Source organism: Eschrichtius robustus, chromosome 1, assembly GCF_028021215.1.
Source record: "Eschrichtius robustus isolate mEscRob2 chromosome 1, mEscRob2.pri, whole genome shotgun sequence".
Lineage (NCBI taxonomy): Eukaryota > Metazoa > Chordata > Mammalia > Artiodactyla > Eschrichtiidae > Eschrichtius > Eschrichtius robustus.
In genome coordinates, this window is record NC_090824.1 from 53,717,846 (window position 1) to 53,736,019 (window position 18,174).

Here is an 18,174-nt window from a genome sequence, read left to right on the forward strand (position 1 = left end):
TACGTACTGCACAATTGCATTTATAAAAAGTTCAGAAACAGGCAAATCTAAATTATGGGTTTAGAATAAACATTTATTATCTCCCATGTGTGAGGTGTTATGTCTAAAAAACGGAAAAACTATGGCGTTAAAAATTAGGATAGTGTTTACCTTTGAGGAGAAGAGGGGATAGTGAGTGCAGGGGACGCTAGAGAAGTTGCTGATAATGTAATATTTCTTGAGCTGAATTGTGACTGCTGGGTTATCTTTACTTTGGGGTAATTCATCGTTTATTAATTGTGTGTATGTCCGATTGTTTTGGGCACTGCATTGTCTCTTTTCACCCTTTTGTTAACATCACCACTACTGGAAAAATAAAATGGTTTTTAAGGAAGTCATCATTGCGTACCAGATAGTGGAGTAAGCAGGGTTGAGATGGGAACAAGAAAAGTTTTATCTGCAATTTTAAAATGCTTATACTATGATTATTGTATACTTTTGACTAAAATAACACTATGATTATAAATAATTGATTTAATCTATTCATTAGGGAAGTCTTGATATTTACTGGAAATACCTTATTGGTGGTTAGCCTAACATATATAGCGAGATGTAACAAAACTGCATTTCTTCTAAAAATATTCTAATCAAGACTTTTTCTTAAATCTTAACTAACTTTTATTCCTCATAACGTAACCTGAATCTGCAAGTTTAAAAAAATTTATTGTATAAATTCAGCAGCATGAAACAAATGTAATAACATCTCAAAGGTTAATCCTAAATCATATTTTTAAGATCATCAAAATTACACTGACCTTAGCCATTTTATAGCACTCTGTCAGTTGTTGGCAAAAGAAAACTCTCCTGACTTGTTACTTAACATTTTAAATTACATGAGATTAAGCAAGATGTGACCAAAAAGTGACAGGTCAGAATTTCTCATGGTACGTTGAAAATGTGGAACTGCTGCATTTCATCTGCAAACTGCGACACTGACTCAGACATGTATTGGGGCAGAACTGATGCCATCTGTGTCAAACAACAGAGAAAGATTCTCAGCATGTGGCCTAGAGGTTACATTATGCTGATGACAAAATGGTCAACATTTACTGCTTGAAGTCAATTTAACAGTATAATAGGATTAACCGTACATGCCCCCACTGTTATTAAGCACTATTTGCTCATTCATTTCTATAACAGCACTGCTTTGTTGCTGTTTTCGGCCTTCTTATTGTATCCTCCCTTCTTACTACTTTTACTGGCTACACTTTAGATATTTGGCATGCATCTATGTATGTGTGTGTTTGTGAGTGTGTGTGTGTGTGCTTCTAACATAACAGACATTTTTTTCTGAATCAGATTAGCTATTTTAGTATGGGCTTCCTTTTATATACAATTGCAATTGCTGCTGAAGTTAAAATATATTCTTGAATATTATCAAACAGAAAAGATTGAAATAGGAGAAATTTCTTTGGGTTAAAATGTAGCATTCTTTTGTTTCTTCTTTCACACCATGATTTTACTGTTATTTATGTGTGTATTAAACTTGTATCAATCACGTTTTAAACAGTAGTTGCAAGGCCAAGCACTGGAGATAAAAATATAAGGGAGGAGACACGGTTGTGAAATAGACAAAGATGAACACAAATATACACAAAATAGGCTTAACAAAGTGTGACAGGTGGTGAAATAGATATATTAATGAGCTGTAATGGTGGTGAATGGAAGAAGAACATAATTCTACCTGGTACAAAGATAGAGTGAGATTTCAAATAAAGGTTAAAACCTGAAAGCAGAATAGGTATTCAGTAGCTGAAAGGTAGGATGTGATAATGCAGGCATACAGAGTAGCTTGAACAAAATCAAGATCGGAAGTGGTCTTGCTGTGTGTGGCAATTCCCAGTGGCAGGAGCAGAGATTGTGAGTCTCTGGATTAGAGAAAGGAGTATAATAAGGAGCAGATGGGAGGTGTCACTTGATACATGTAAACTTGGAGAAGTAGGAAGGATACATTGTAAAGATTGTGTGTGTTATATTAAGGGGTTTCACCCCTTGCTATAGAGAATCGCAAGTCATTGAAGCATTTTAAGCAGGGGAATAATACAACCAGCTCTCTCTGGCAGCAATGCAGAGAGAAGACTGGATTAGAGTGGGGTTCTAATGAAATGATCCAGATGAAAGGCCTGAACTTAAACAAAGCAACGTAAATGAAGAGAAGAAGATGGAGGTGCTACTGGCATCTAGCAGGGAAAGGCCAGTCAGAGATGCTATTAGACATCCTACAATGCAGGGGACAGTACCCAACAACAAAGAATTATCCAGCCCAAAATATTAATAGTGCCAAGGTTGAAAACACTCCTATATTATATACAAAATACATACTTAGCTTATCACAGCTTATCTACCTTCATATAATATTATTCAACTTCACATATAATTAAAGAACCTTATAACATTATGCTTCCATCCCAGTCCCCACCTCCAACACCACACACACAGCTTTTGTGGTACTATTGTCATATTCTAATTCTGCTGTTGTTATAAAAGGCAAATATATTTTTACTATTTTTGCTTTAAATAGTCCTTTAACATTTTAGAAGTTATTTTATCTCTGCTTCTAAGGTACACATTATTTAAAATATGTAGCTGCAATCAGAAGAGAGATTATTAATTGCTTCCAAAGCCACGTTCAAAAAAATTGAAGCCTGAGCAGTCCACTGATTTGTAATGTTTTCACACTCATTATCAATTAGCAAGCCATCACATCGGTGGTTTGCCCCAATCATTAGTATAGCCAAATTAATGGATCTGCTGTTCTGTACTCAATACATTTCATCTTTTAAATATGGTTCGAGTTTTCTGTCAATTCTTTCTACAAATATGAAGTTGCTAGCTTATGCATCTTTTAAATGGTGGCACTTTCCTTGAAACATACCATGTTTCACTAAGTTAAATATTGAGGCATTTTAGCATTTTACCTTATGTTCCAGGTTTTAAAATATTTATGGTTTTCAAAGTTAAAAATTAAATTATACTTTTATTATTCAGTACATGCATTTTTATTGCTTCAGGGCTTTTATGTAAATACCCTGCTAATTTTAGTTTATTACTAAATACGTTTCTTTTATTGAGCTCATATTTTGAAGTATTACACACTTAACATTTAGAAGAGAAAAAGTGACAATTCTATTAGAATTAGTAGAAATTGAAAGTCTGAAAGTTTAAAAATTTGCAAGTATATTCTTTTTTATAAAAAAGTGAACATTTAAAATAGGGAAACACTGTTAGGGCTTAAAAGCCTAATCCATTGCAAAATATTAAAAAGACCACTTAATATCCTTTTAACACAACAACCAAATCTTGAAACCTTGTGTATGTAACGGTCTCTTTGCATGACCATTCCAGTAAGGTGATCTTACTAAGAATCTATTGAAAACAGCTTTGGTCCTTCATGTCACAGCCTCCCTACTTCATGACTGAGATAGTGAGCACTTAGAAATCAAGGCTGGGAATGATTATCCTTTGCGTATTCAATCATCTTTTTATTTAAAAAAATACTTTTCTCTGTTCCAATTCCCTTTGCCTTTGTATGGTTTTAGTCTTTCTTCTAGTCTCTGACCTAAAAAAACATAAAGTAAAAATTTTCAAAACGTCCAGAATAATTATTAGTTGACCAAAAAAACTCTCTGCCTTCAGCTATGAACAAAATAATTTGAATCTTAGAATTCCGACTTAATGTTCCTCCAACCAGTTTATTTGCTTAGAATCTTAAATTGCAAGTAAGATTTAGTATTAAAGTGGAGTTTTACTGTTTTTTAGTTCTCCATTTATGGTTATTTGAACAAAATCATATTTCCATTCTTCTCTCCTTGTTACATAATTTTCCCTTGACACACTATTATAGTTCCTTTACAAATATTTAAAGTACCATAGTATTTGTAGTATTTGATGTATTATAGTACCAACTTTTAATGTTATTTCTTTTTCTATGCTTATTTGTATCTTTTTAGCTATTTTATTTTTAAAGTAACTTCTTATCCTTTAACAACAATTATTCTTTTTTTTAAAAACATCTTTATTGGAGTATAATTGCTTTACAACGTTGTGTTAGTTTCTGCTGTACAACAAAGTGAATCATCTATATGTATACATATATCCTCATATACCCTCCGTCGTGAGCCTCCCTCCCACCCTCCCTAACCCACCCCTCTAGGTCATCACAAAGCACCGAGCTGACCTCCCTGTGCTATGCCGCAGCTTCCCACTAGCCATCCATTTTACATTTGGTAGTGTATATATGTCAATGCTAATCTCTCACTTCGTCCCACCTTACCCTTCCCCCTCCCCGTCTCCCCGTGTCCTCAAGTTCATCCTCTAGTAGGTCTGCATCTTTATTCCCATCCTGCCCCTAGGTTCTTCATGACCTTTTTTTTTTTTTTTTTTTAGATTCCATATATATGTGTTAGCATACGGTATTTATTTTTCTCTTTCTGACTTACTTCACTCTGTATGACAGACTCTAGGTCCATCCACCTCACTACAAATAACTCAATTTCGTTTCTTTTTATGGCTGAGTAATATTCCATGGTATATATGTGCCACATCTTCTTCATCCATTCATCTGTTGATGGACACTCAGGTTGCTTCCATGTCCTGGCTATTGTAAATAGAGCTGCAATGAACATTGTGGTACATGACACTTTGTGAATTATGGCTTTCTCAGGGTATATGTCCAGGAGTGGGATTGTTGGGTCATATGGTAGTTCTATTTTTAGTTTTTTAAGGAACCTCCATACTGTTCTCCATAGTGGCTGTCTCAATTTACATTCCCACCAACAGTGCAAGAGGGTTCCCTTTTCTACACACCCACTCCAGCATTTATTGTTTGGAGATTTTTTGACGATGGCCATTCTGACCAGTGTGAGGCGATACCTCATTGTAGTTTTGACTTGCATTTCTCTAATGATAAGTGACGTTGAGCATCCTTTCATGTGTTTGTTGGCAATCTGTATATCTTCTTTGGAGAAATGTCTATTTTGGTCTTCTGCCCATTTTTGGATTGGGTTGTTTGTGTTTTTTTGATATTGAGCTGCATGAGCTGCTTGTATATTTTGGAGATTAATCCTTTGTCAGTTACCTTGTTTGCAAATATTTTCTCCTATTCTGAGGGTTGTCTTTTCGATTTGTTTATGGTTTCCTTTGCTGTGCAAAAGCTTTGAAGTTTCATTAGGTCCCATTTGTTTATTTTTGTTTTTATTTCCATTTCTTTAGGAGATGGGTCAAAAATGATCTTGCTGTGATGTATGTCATAGAGTGTTCTGCCTATGTTTTCGTCTAAGAGTTTCATAGTGTCTGGCCTTACACTTAGGTCTTTAATCCATTTTGAGTTTATTTTTGTGTATGGTGTTAGGAAGTGTTCTAATTTCATTCTTTTACATGTAGCTGTCCAGTTTTCCCAGCACCACTTATTGAAGAGTCTGTCTTTTCTCCATTGTATATTCTTGCCTCCTTTATCAAAGGTCAGGTGACCATATGTGTGTGGGTTTATCTTGGGGCTTTCTATCCTGTTCCATTGATCTGTATTTCTGTTTTTGTGCCAGTACCATACTGTCTTGATTACTGTAGCTTTGTAGTATCATCTGAAGTCAGGGAACCTGGTTCCTCCAGCTGTTTTTCTTTCTCAAGATTGCTTTGGTCATTTGTGGTCTTTTGTGTTTCCATACAAATTGTGAAATTTTTTGCTCTAGTTCTGTGAAAAATGCCAGTGGTAGTTTTATAGGGATTGCATTGAATCTGTAGATTGCTTTGGGTGGTAGACTCATTTTCACAATGTTGATTCTCCCAATCCAAGAAGATGGTGTATCTCTGTGGCTACTGCGCCACAGCTAGATGGGAGGGGGTCCGGGAAAAGGTCTGGAGCTGCCGAAGAGGCAAGAGACATTTTGCTGCCTCTTTGTTTTGAGGTGCGTGAGGAGAGGCGATTAAGAGCGCCACCTAAATGGGCTCCAGAGATGGGCGCAAAGCGCGGCTATCAACACAGACACCAGAGATGGGCATGAGACGCTAAGGCTGCTGCTGCAGCCACCAAGAAGCCTGTGTGCAAGCACAGGTCACTATCCACACCTCCCCTCCCCGGAGCATGTGCAGCCTGCCACTGCCAGGGTCCCGTGATCCAGGGACAACTTACCCGGGAGAACACACGGCACGCCTCAGGCTGGTGCAACGTCACGCTGGCCTCTGCCGCCGCAGGCTCGCCCCACATTCTGTACCCCTCCCTCCTGCTGCCCTGAGTGAGCCAGAGCTCCCTAATCAGCTTCTACTTTAACCCGGTCCTGCCTGAGCAGGGAAGAGATGCCCTCAGGCGACCTACATGCAAAGGTGGGGCCAAATCCAAAGCTGAACCCCGGGAGCTGTGTGAACAGAGAAAGGGAAATCTCTCCTAGCAGCCTCAGGAGTAGTGGATTAAGTCTCCAGAATCAAACTGATGTACCCTGCATCTGTGGAATACCTGAATAGACAACGAATCATCCCAAATTGAGACGGTGGACTTTGGGAGCAACGATATATATATTTGTTTCCTTTTTCTCTTTTGTGAGTGTGTATGTGCATGCTTCTGTGTGTGATTTAGTCTGCATAGCTTTGCTTTTACCATTTGTCCTAGGGTTCTGTCTGTCTTTTTCTTTTTTCTTTTTTTAGTATAGTTTTTAGCTCTTGTTATCATTGGTGGATTTGTTTTTTGGTTTGGTTGCTCTCTTCTTTCTTTTTTTTAAATTACTTTAAAAATTTTTTATTTTTAATAATTATGTTTTATTTTTTATTTTAATAACTTTATTCTAGTTATTAGTTATCCTGTGTGGAGGACAGGGTATTGGTGCTCCGGCCAGATGTCAGGCCTGTGCTTCTGAGGTGGGAGAGCCGAGTTTAGGACATTGGTCCACCAGAGACATTCGGCTCCACGTAATATCAAACAGCGAAAGCTCTCCCAGAGATCTCCATCACAAAGCTAAGACCCAGCTCCACTCAACGACCAGCAAGCTACAGTGCTGGACACCCTATGCCAAACAACTAGCAAGAGAGGAACACAACCCCACCCATTAGCAGAGAGGCTGCCTAAAATCATAATAAGGTCAAAGACACCCCAAAACACACCACTAGATGCAGACTGGCCCACCAGAAAGACAAGATCCAGCCTCATCCACCAGAACACAGGCACTAGTCCCCTCCACCAGGAAGCCTACACAACCCACTGAACCAACCTTAGCCACTGGGGTCAGACACCCAAAACAATGGGAACTATGAAGCTGCAGCTTGAGAAAAGGAGACCCCAAACACAGTAAGTTAAGCAAAATGAGAAGACAGAGAAACACAGAGCAGATTTAGGAGCAAGGTAAAAACCCACCAAACCAAACAAGTGAAGAGGAAATAGGCAGTCTACCTGAAAAAGAACTCAGAATAATGATAGTAAGGATGATAAAAATCTTGGAAATAGAAAGGAGAAAATACAGGTAACGTTTAACAAGGACCAAGAAGAACTAAAGAGCAAACAAACAATGATGAACAGCAAAATTAATGAAATTAAAAATTATCTAGAAGGAATCAATGGCAGAATACCTGAAGCAGAAGAATGGATAAGTGACCTGGAGGATAAAATAGTGGAAATAACTACTGCAGAGCAGAATAAAGAAAAAAGAATGAAAAGAATTGAGGACAGTCTCAGAGACCATTGGGACAACATTAAATGCACCAACATTCAAATTATAGGGGTCCCAGAAGAAGAAGAGACAAAGAAAGCAACTGAGAAAATATTTGAAGAGATTACAGTTGAAAACTTCCCTAATATGGGAAACGAAATAGTTAATCAAGTCCAGGAAGCGCAGAGAGTCCCATACAGGATAAATCCAAGAAGAAACACGCCAAGACACATATTAATCAAACTATCAAAAATTAAATACAAACAAAAAATATTAAAAGCAGCAAGGGAAAAACAACAAATAACATACAATGGAATCCCCATGAGGTTAACAGCTGATCTTTCAGCAGAAACCCTGCAAGCCAGAAGGAAGTGGCAGGACATATTTAAAGTGAGGAAAGAGAATAACCTACAATCAAGATTACTCTACCCAGCAAGGATCTCATTCAGATTTGTTGAAGAAATTAAAACCTTTACAGAAAAGGAAATGCTAAGTGACTTCAGCACCACCAAAAGAGCTTTACAACAAACGTTCAAGGAACGTCTCGAGGCAGGAAACACAAGAGAAGGAAAAGACCTACAAAAACAAACCCAAAACAATTAAGAAAATGGTAATAGGAACATACATATCGATAATTACCTTAAAGGTAAATGGATTAGATGCTCCAACCAAAAGACACAGACTGGCTGAATGGATACAAAAACAAGAGCCGTATATATGCTGTCTACAACAGACCCACTTCAGACCTAGGGACACATACTGACTGAACGTGAGGGGATGGAAAAAGATATTCCATGCAAATGGAAATCAAAAGAAAGCTGGAGTAGCAATGCTCATATCACACAAAATAGACTTTAAAACAAAGACTATTAAAGAGACAAAGAAGGACACTACATAATGATCAACGGATCAATCCAAGAAGAAGATATAACAATTGTAAATATTTATGCACCCAACATAGGAGCACCTCAATACGTAAGGCAAATACTCACAGCCATAAAAGGAGAAATCGACAGTAATGTAATCATAGTAGGGGACTTTAACACCCCACTTTCACCAATGGACAGATCATCCAAAATGAAAATAAATAAGGAAACACAAGCTTTAAATGATACATTAAACCAGATGGACTTAATTGATATTTATAGGACATTCCATCCAAACACAACAGAATACACTTTCTTCTCAAGTGTTCATGGAAAATTCACTAGGATAGATCGTTTCTTGGGTCACAAATCAAGCCTTGGTAAATTTAAGAAAATTGCAATCGTATCAAGTATCTTTTCCAACCATAACGCTATGAGACTAGATAGCAAATACAGGAAAAAAAATCTGTAAAAAATACAAGCGCACAGAGGTAAACAATACACTACTTAATAACCAAGAGATCACTGAAGAAATCAAACAGGAAATCATAAAATTCCTAGAAACAAATGACAATGAAAACACGATGATCCAAAACCTATGGGATGCAGCAAAAGCAGTTCTAAGAGGGAAGTTTATAGCAATAAAATCCTACTTTAAGAAACAAGAAACATCTCAAATAAACAACCTAACGTTACACGTAAAGCAATTAGGGAAAGAAGAACAAAAAAACCCCAAAGTTAGCAGAAGGAAAGAAATCATAAAAATCAGATCAGAAATAAATGAAAAAGAAATGAAGGAAATAATAGCAAAGATCAATACAACTAAAAGCTGATTCTTTGAGAGGATAAATAAAATTGATAAACCATTAGCCAGACTCATTAAGAAAAAAAGGGAGAAGACTCAAACCAATAGAGTTACAAATGAAGAAGGAGAAGTAACAACTGATACAGCAGAAATACAAAGGATCATGAGAAATTACTACAAGCAACTCTATGCCAATAAAATGGACAACCTGGAAGAAATGGACAAATACTTAGAAAAGTACAACCTTCCGAGACTGAACCAGGAAGCAATAGAAAATATAAACAGACCAATCACAAGCACTGAAATTGAAACTGTGATTAAAAACCTTCCAACAAACAAAAGCCCAAGACCAGATCACTTCACAGGCGAATTCTATCAAACATTTAGAGAAGAGCTAACACCAATCCTTCTCAAACTCTTCTAAAATATTACAGAGGGAGGAACACTCCCAAACTCATTCTATAAAGCCACCGTCACCCTGATACCAGAACCAGACAAAGATGTCACAAAGAAAGAAAACTACAGGCCAATATCACTGATGAACATAGATGCAAAAATCCTCAACAAGATACTAGAAAACAGAATCCAACAGCACATTAAAAGGATCATACACCATTATCAAGTGGGATTTATCCAAGGAATGCAAAGATTCTTCAATATATGCAAATCAATCAATGTGATACACCATCTTAACAAATTGAAGAATAAAAACCACATGATCATCTCAATAGATGCAGAAAAAGCTTTCAACAAAATTCAACACCCATTTATGATAAAAACCGTCCAGAAAGTAGGCATAGAGGGAACTTACCTCAACATAATAAAGGCCATATATGACAAACCCACAGCCAACATCATCCTCAATGGTGAAAAACTGAAACCATTTCCACTAAGATCAGGAACAAGACAAAGTTGCCCACTCTCACCACTATTATTCAACATAGTTTTGGAAGTTTTAGGCATGGCAATCAGAGAAGAAAAAGGAAATAAATGGAATACAAATCAGAAAAGAAGAAGTAAAGCTGTCACTGTTTGCAGATGACATGATACTATCCATAGAGAATCTTAAGGATGCTACAAGAAAACTACTAGTTTTAATCAATGAATTTGGTAAAGTACCAGGATACAAAATTAATGCACAGAAATCTCTTGCATTCCTATACACTAATGATGAAAAATCTGAAAGTGAAATTCAGGAAACACTCCCATTTACCACTGCAACAAAAAGAATAAAATACCTAGGAATAAACCTACCTAAAGAGACAAAAGACATGTATGCAGAAAAGTATAAGACACTGATGAAGGAAATTAAAGATGATACAAATAGATGGAGAGATATACCATGTTCTTGGGTTGGAAGAATCAACATTGTGAAAATGACTCTACTACCCAAAGCAATCTACAGATTCAATGCAATCCCTATCAAACTACCACTGGCATTTTTCACAGAACTAGAACAAAAAATTTCACAATTTGTATGGAAACACAAAAGACCACAAATAACCAAAGCAATCTTGAGAAAGAAATACGGAGCTGGAGGAATCAGGTTCCCTGACTTCAGACTATACTACAAAGCTACAGTAATCAACACAGTATGGTACTGGCACAAAAACAGAAATATAGATCAATGAACAGGATAGAAAGCCCAGAGATAAACTCACGCACATATGGTCACCTTATCTTTGATAAAGGAGGCAAGAATATACAATGGAGAAAAGACAGACTCTTCAATAAGTGGTGCTGGGAAAACTGGACAGCTACATGTAAAAGAATGAAATTAGAACACTTCCTAACACCATACACAAAAATAAACTCAAAATGGATTAAAGACCTAAGTGTAAGGCCAGACACTATGAAACTCTTAGACGAAAACATAGGCAGAACACTCTATGACATAAATCACAGCAAGATCATTTTTGACCCATCTCCTAAAGAAATGGAAATAAAAACAAAAATAAACAAATGGGACCTAATGAAACTTCAAAGCTTTTGCACAGCAAAGGAAACCATAAACAAATCGAAAAGACAACCCTCAGAATGGGAGAAAATATTTGCAAATGAAGCAACTGACAAAGGATTAATCTCCAACATTTACAAGCAGCTCATGCAGCTCAATATCAATAAAACAAACAACCCAATCCAAAAATAGGCAGAAGACCTAAATAGATATTTCTCCAAAGAAGATATACAGATTGCCAACAAACACATGAAAGAATGGTCAACATCATTAATCATTAGAGAAATGCAAATCAGAACTATGATGAGGTTATTACCTCACACCAGTCAGAATGGCCATCATCAAAAAAATCTACAAACAATAAATGCTGGAGTGGGTGTGTAGAAAAGGGAACCCTCTTGCACTGTTGGTGGGAATGTAAATTGATACAGCCACTATGGAGAACAGTATGGAGGTTCCTTAAAAAACTAAAAATAGAACTACCATATGACCCAGCAATCCCACTCCTGGACATATACCCTGAGAAAACCATAATTCACAAAGTGTCATGTACCACAATGTTCATTGCAGCTCTATTTACAATAGCCAGGACATGGAAGCAACCTAAGTGTCCATCGACAGATGAATGGATAAAGAAGATGTGGCATACATATACAATGGAATATTACTCAGCCATAAAAAGAAACGAAATTGAGTTATTCGTAGTGAGGTGGATGGACCTAGAGCCTGTCATACAGAGTGAAGTATGTCAGAAAGAGAAAAATAAACACTGTATGCTAACACATATATATGGAATCTAAAAAAAAAAAAAAAAAGGTCATGAAGAACCTAGGGGCAGGGTGGGAATAAAGATGCAGACCTACTAGAGAATGGACTTGAGGACATAGGGAGGGGGAAGGGTAAGCTGGGGCAAAGTGAGAGAGTGGCATGGACATATATACATTACCAAATGTGAAACAGATAGCTAGTGGGAAGCAGCCGCATAGTACGGGGAGTTCAGCTCGGTGCTTTGTGACCACCTAGAGGGGTGGGATAGGGAGGGTGGACAGAAGGGAGATGCAAGGGGGCAGAGATATAGGGATATATGTATATGTATAGCTGATTCACTTTGTGATAAAGCAGAAACTAACACATCATTGTAAAGGAATTATACTCCAATAAAGATGTTAAAAAAAAAATTTAATAGGTGCACAATACCTTGGAATGCACTCCATGTACACCATCTCATTTAATTATATCAGGAGTTTAATTAGGTGGGCATTTTAAAATTACATTTAATTTTTTAATTATAAAGGTAATAAATATTAATTTTTGAAAATTTAGGAATTAAAGTGGTACAAATAACAATGATCCACATTTCCACCATCTGGAAATAGCTCCTTTTAACATTTGTTCGTATTAGTGTTACTAATTTTGCAAGCCCTATGAATTGCTCTTATTCTAAGCAATCTTGGTCATTTCATTCAGATATATCTAAATGTGGATACTATTTTACAAAATGTTTTGTAGCATGATTTTTAATTAAAATTATATCACAAACATTTGCTCATATAGAAAAAAAAAGATTGAGGGCAGATTTGGAAGAGAGTACTTAAAGGCTTTAGGAAGGAGGTTCAGGTAGATGTAAGAAAGAAGGACCACAAATGAGAGGTACGACTATATGAGCTTCAAGGTGAGAACGGGAAGGTAAAAATGTACGGGACAGAAACAGGATGGCCAGAGGCAATGTTCTAACTGAAGGAAAATTTACTGTGGCAGTAAGACTAGAAGGAAAAACACATGTAAAGAGTCTCCTCCAGAGGGAGAGAAGAACCTTGAGGTCCTCTTCTCCCTTTTCTACTCCTTGCACTATAAGGGTAGATAAAATCCTATCTCAAAATAATTGGAGGTAGCAAGTCATTAGAAGCATAAACAAGTCAGATTTAGCCACAGTTTAACTCAGTTTCAGGCAAGTGGAGACAAAAAGAGATTGCTTTACACCCCAGGTAGGTGAAGAAAGATTAAAAATTCCAATTCCACGTATACTCTCTTATTTATCACTGAATTAAGCATGATGAGCTGAAAAAAGAAATATAAGAACTAGGCAATTTCCATAAAAAGTAACAATCTCACTGGGGAGAAAAGCATTAAACATAGAACCTAAAAAAGTCATATAGTGAGACAAGCTAGATCAAAGACCAAACCACTCTTTAGAATTCTTTTGAGTTCCTGGACCCAATTCCCCTACCTGCTTCCCATACAACACCAACCAATTCCCTGGCACCAGCAGGGTGTCCAAAAATTTAACTTAATTTTGACACCATCTACCTAGAGATAGCATCAGATTCCACAAGGGCTCAGTCCTACAAGACTGCCCCTTCCCCGCTTCCAAGTCCAAGTTGTTACCTGTACTTCTGACCAACAGGCTATAAATCTAGAAGTTCCCATGCCCTCCTCCTCGGGTTCAATTAATTTGCTAGAGTGGCTCACAGAACTCAGAGAAACCTTGCTAACTAGATTTCTGGTTTATTATAAAAGGATGTAATTCAGGAACAGCCAGATGGAAGAGATGCATAGGGCAAGGTAGGAGGGAAAGGGAGCAAAGCTTCCATGCCCTCTCCAGGCATTTGTTCACCTACCCAGAAGCTCTCTGAACCCAGTCCTTTTGGGTTTTTATGGACGCTCTGTTACAGAGGTACAACTGATTAAATCATTAGCTGTTAGCAATGGATTCAACCTCCAGGCCCTCTCCTCTCCTCTCCCCTGAGGTTGGGGGCACGGGTGTGGGGGAGAGAGGGCTTTGGTTGTTTCTAAATGTCCCAACCCTCTAATTATGGGGTTGATTGTTTCCCCTACCAAACAGTCATCTCATCAACATAACAAGACACCTTTATTGTTCTTATTACAGGAAATTTCAACAGTTTTAGGAGCTCTGTGCCAGAAACAGGGTCAAAGACCAAATATATATTTCTTATTATAAATCACAATATTACAGAGAAAATAAGTTTTCAAAGAAGGGAATCACTAGCTGGCTTGGACAGGCAACCACATGCTTCCAGAAGGACATGCCATTGGCTATACCTGGGGTTGGGCAGGTGTTGATGTCAACTTAAAGAAAAACACACAACCTGAGAGTTGTGGGTTTAAGTTGTATTCAGGATCTAGTCCTCAGTAGAAGACTAGAGCCCGGGAGACAGCCACTCAGCTGGTTCTGAGGAACTGCTTGCTCTGAAGAGGTAGGGGGAAAGCCAGTTTAGATATACCTTTCAGCTAGCAAATACATGCAGTTAAACATACATCTTGGTAAGATTGCTGCTAATCACGAAGAACAGATATCTCAAATCAATAATTTTAGAGATTTTTTATGTATTGGAAGATGCAAAAATCTGGGGTCATTACAATTCTTCCTAAGGTATCTATGTAATTATCAGAGGGCCTGCTTGTCCAAAGCACAAAATGCCTCATCCTGTTTCTCATCCTGAATTCCTTGCAGGGTGCACTGTTGGTCAGCATTGCAGTGGGTTACAACTTAACCTTTGTAGAACTGGGTGGTGAGCAATGCTCTTTGTCTTAGTAACCTTATTTATTTATTTTTTTCTGCTTCTATATTGTATAGGAGGAAGTAGGCCAAAAGGAGAAAAACTTCAGGGGGAAAGCATTCTCTTGGGATCTGGCCCTCATCGATAAAAAGTGTATTTATTTAAGCACATCACTTTTCTGAGGTAATTGTTGAGTTAAACAAACATGAGGTGATACTTTACTTATAGGAACATCCTCAAGCAATTTCCTCTTATCCAAAACTAATGCTTTTTGTGTATGTCAATAAAGAATGTTTTTTTCATAATATAAAAGTCTATCTTGAAACCTTGACTCTCTTCTTGCTAGCTGTACAGCTTTATTGCTTTCCATTGTGAGATATGTAACTAAAGCAGGTGCTATAAACACTGTATCATTCAGTGAAATAGATTGTCTTTATACAAAATGCTTTGTTTTCAAAATGACTTTGACTTTTTGCTCCTGGCCCATTGAAATGCATCCTGAAAAAGATAAAAGAAGTGGTGTGTCTTTCACTACATTTAAGTTAAAGTCTGAATTTTATGACGATTATTTAAACGTATGTACTTGTCTTTCTTTTTTAAGCTACAATATTTTGATCACCAACTCTGTGCCAGATACTTTGGAAGGAAGGTGCTTGTAATATAGTATCTCATTTAATTCTCACAACATCTTTATGAGTTAAAGTTCAGAGAAGTTAGATAATTTCCCTAATAATACAGAGCTGCAAACTAAAACTCAGAGAAGTGAAGTACTGTCTCCAAGTGCCAAGTCTGACTAAACAGTAAATGACAATTAAGTGCAATGTGTTATGTTGGACTGCATCCTAAATCAGGGAAAAAGTATTTCTATAAAGAACATTATTAGGTTGATCTGATACAATGAAAGTTCAATTTATATATAATGTTACATTTCCTGAGTTTGTACTGTGATTATATAAGAGAATATCTTTATTCTTGGAAGATGCATTCAAAGTATTTATGGGTAAAGGGATTTGATGTCAACAACTTACACGCAAATGGTTCAGAAAATAATAATATTAATTATATATAACTATATATAATTATATATAACTATATATGTAGTCGGGGCCCAGAGTAGGCCACCCCAAAATATGCCTCAATGGCATATTGATTATTTTGAATTAAAGTTACTTAAGAAACAGTCAAGGCAAGAGGGACACTTTGACCCTCCTCTCTGTCTCTCTGAAAGCAGGAAATGAACCTCTCATGTGAAAGGTGCATTCTCTGTATTTGGAGGTGGAAGGATACCCTTATCACCAGGAATAGGCAGTTCCAGCCAAGAAGTCTATATAAACAAATCTTGTTACTTTAATTTACTACCCCAAGCCCAAACTCTCTTTAGATTCTTCACTAATTAAGCAACTAAAACCTGAGTTTCTTTGCCTTGTCAATTCCTTACAAATTTATTGTTTCTTTGTCTAAAAAGTATAAAACCGGCCTGCTTTGGCTACTTCTTATGTCCTATTTCTGAGACCTCCATGTACATAAATTAAAACTTGTTCCTTTTTCTCCTGTTAATATATCTTGTGTCAAATGTATTATTAATCCCGTCCCAAGAACTCAAGAGGGGTAGGGGGGGGGAAATTTTCCCTTCCCCGATAATATATATGCACACACACTCTCTCAAAATGTTAACAACTGGTGAATTAATGAATTTTCATATAGGAATCATTTGTATTATTCCTGTAAATCTTCTGTAATTCTGAAATTATTTCAAAATTAAAACAAACAAAAACTTTTAAAAGTAGTAAAAGGCATCAGTAAAAAGTATTGCCATGCATTTATTTTTTAGTGTTTGAAAAGGCTGGGTTCATCACTGATTATTGTATAATGTATAAGCAAGATCTGCAATATTACCTTCCAAAGTAATGGAAACACTTTGCATTATAAATAATATTTCCAGTCAAATCATTTACAATTTTGTTTACTGTTTTAAATATTTTCTGACATAATATTGAAATGTTCTGCAAATAATACCCATTTCATAATCATTTTAATAGAGAAAGCCCCCAGATTTTAGAAGCGTTCATTAATATCTTGTATCCACATGACATAGATTTAGTGCCTATAGCTGTATTCCTTGTTCTTAAATTACCATGAAGGATATGCTGCTAATTACAGATCAAAGAAATATTTCTTTTATAGTTCCTTTTCTCCCTAAAGTTATATTTTCTCACATAAGAGGGATATACGTAAAATTGGTGGTAATGAAATAATATTCACATAAAATCATCTCTGCAAATAATGTAAGAGTTACTGTAGATCTAGCAAAGAAAGATTTTGCCCTGAGAAGTATAATCACCACAAAGGCTTTCTAGAGGACGATGGTTTTCCTTTCTAAGGAATAGCCTTAACTTCTTCCTCCAAATGCCAGCTAAAGAATAGCAATATTTAGTTTTCTTTTGCTTTAATGCCAGCAATAATTGAAGACATACAAAAGTTTATAAATAGTTAAAATATTCTGAGATTTACCATCGCTTTCATATGTCAATTAGAGAATAACTATTTTAATTTTGTTAATTCAGAGTCCAAATTTATTATTGCATGTTTTAACATTAAAAAATATGAAGTTTTATATGTAAATAATACATTAAGTAAAGATTATTAGTTTTTTATTGTTGCTGTGACCATTCATAAATTTATTGGGTGGGGGTGGTATTGTTTGTATGTGAAAATTAACACAGTTATTAGATACCTATATTAGTTATTATACTTTAGTTACTTTAAAAATATGGAAATGTATGTTTATAATCAATATTCCTTAAACCTGAAAGTACATACAACTAGCTTATGCTGCCTTTATCACTCTCCTAAGAGAAAACCTTCCAGGAAAAAAAGTTACACCATTTTAACACTTCAGCTTTATTCTTACTTTGTGGAAAATAACCAACCCTATGGGATAAGAAGACATGTCTGATGTATAGCCCTAAACCCTACTTACTAGTTGTGTGACTTTGGTCAGGTTACTAAATTTCTCATAATTTCTGTTTCTTAATAAATAAAATAGGAGTGTCATACATACTACATAGAGTTGTTTTCAATATTGTCTGGCGTAAATGATTATTAAATGGGATAAAGTATAAGAAACACTTAACACAATGTCTGGCATGTGATAAGTACTCAAAAGTAGTTACAGATATTATTATTATTTTTCTTCCTCTCAGGTGAAATGTGCAATTAATTGTGCATATGGTCTGAGATTAGGGATATTCACCTCAAGCAATTTTTTTGTCTTTAATCCTCTCCTTTTCTGTTTCTTTCAACACTTGCCCAATTGTCTGAGGAAATTATCCATCCTCATGTGTGTCTCCCTTATTCT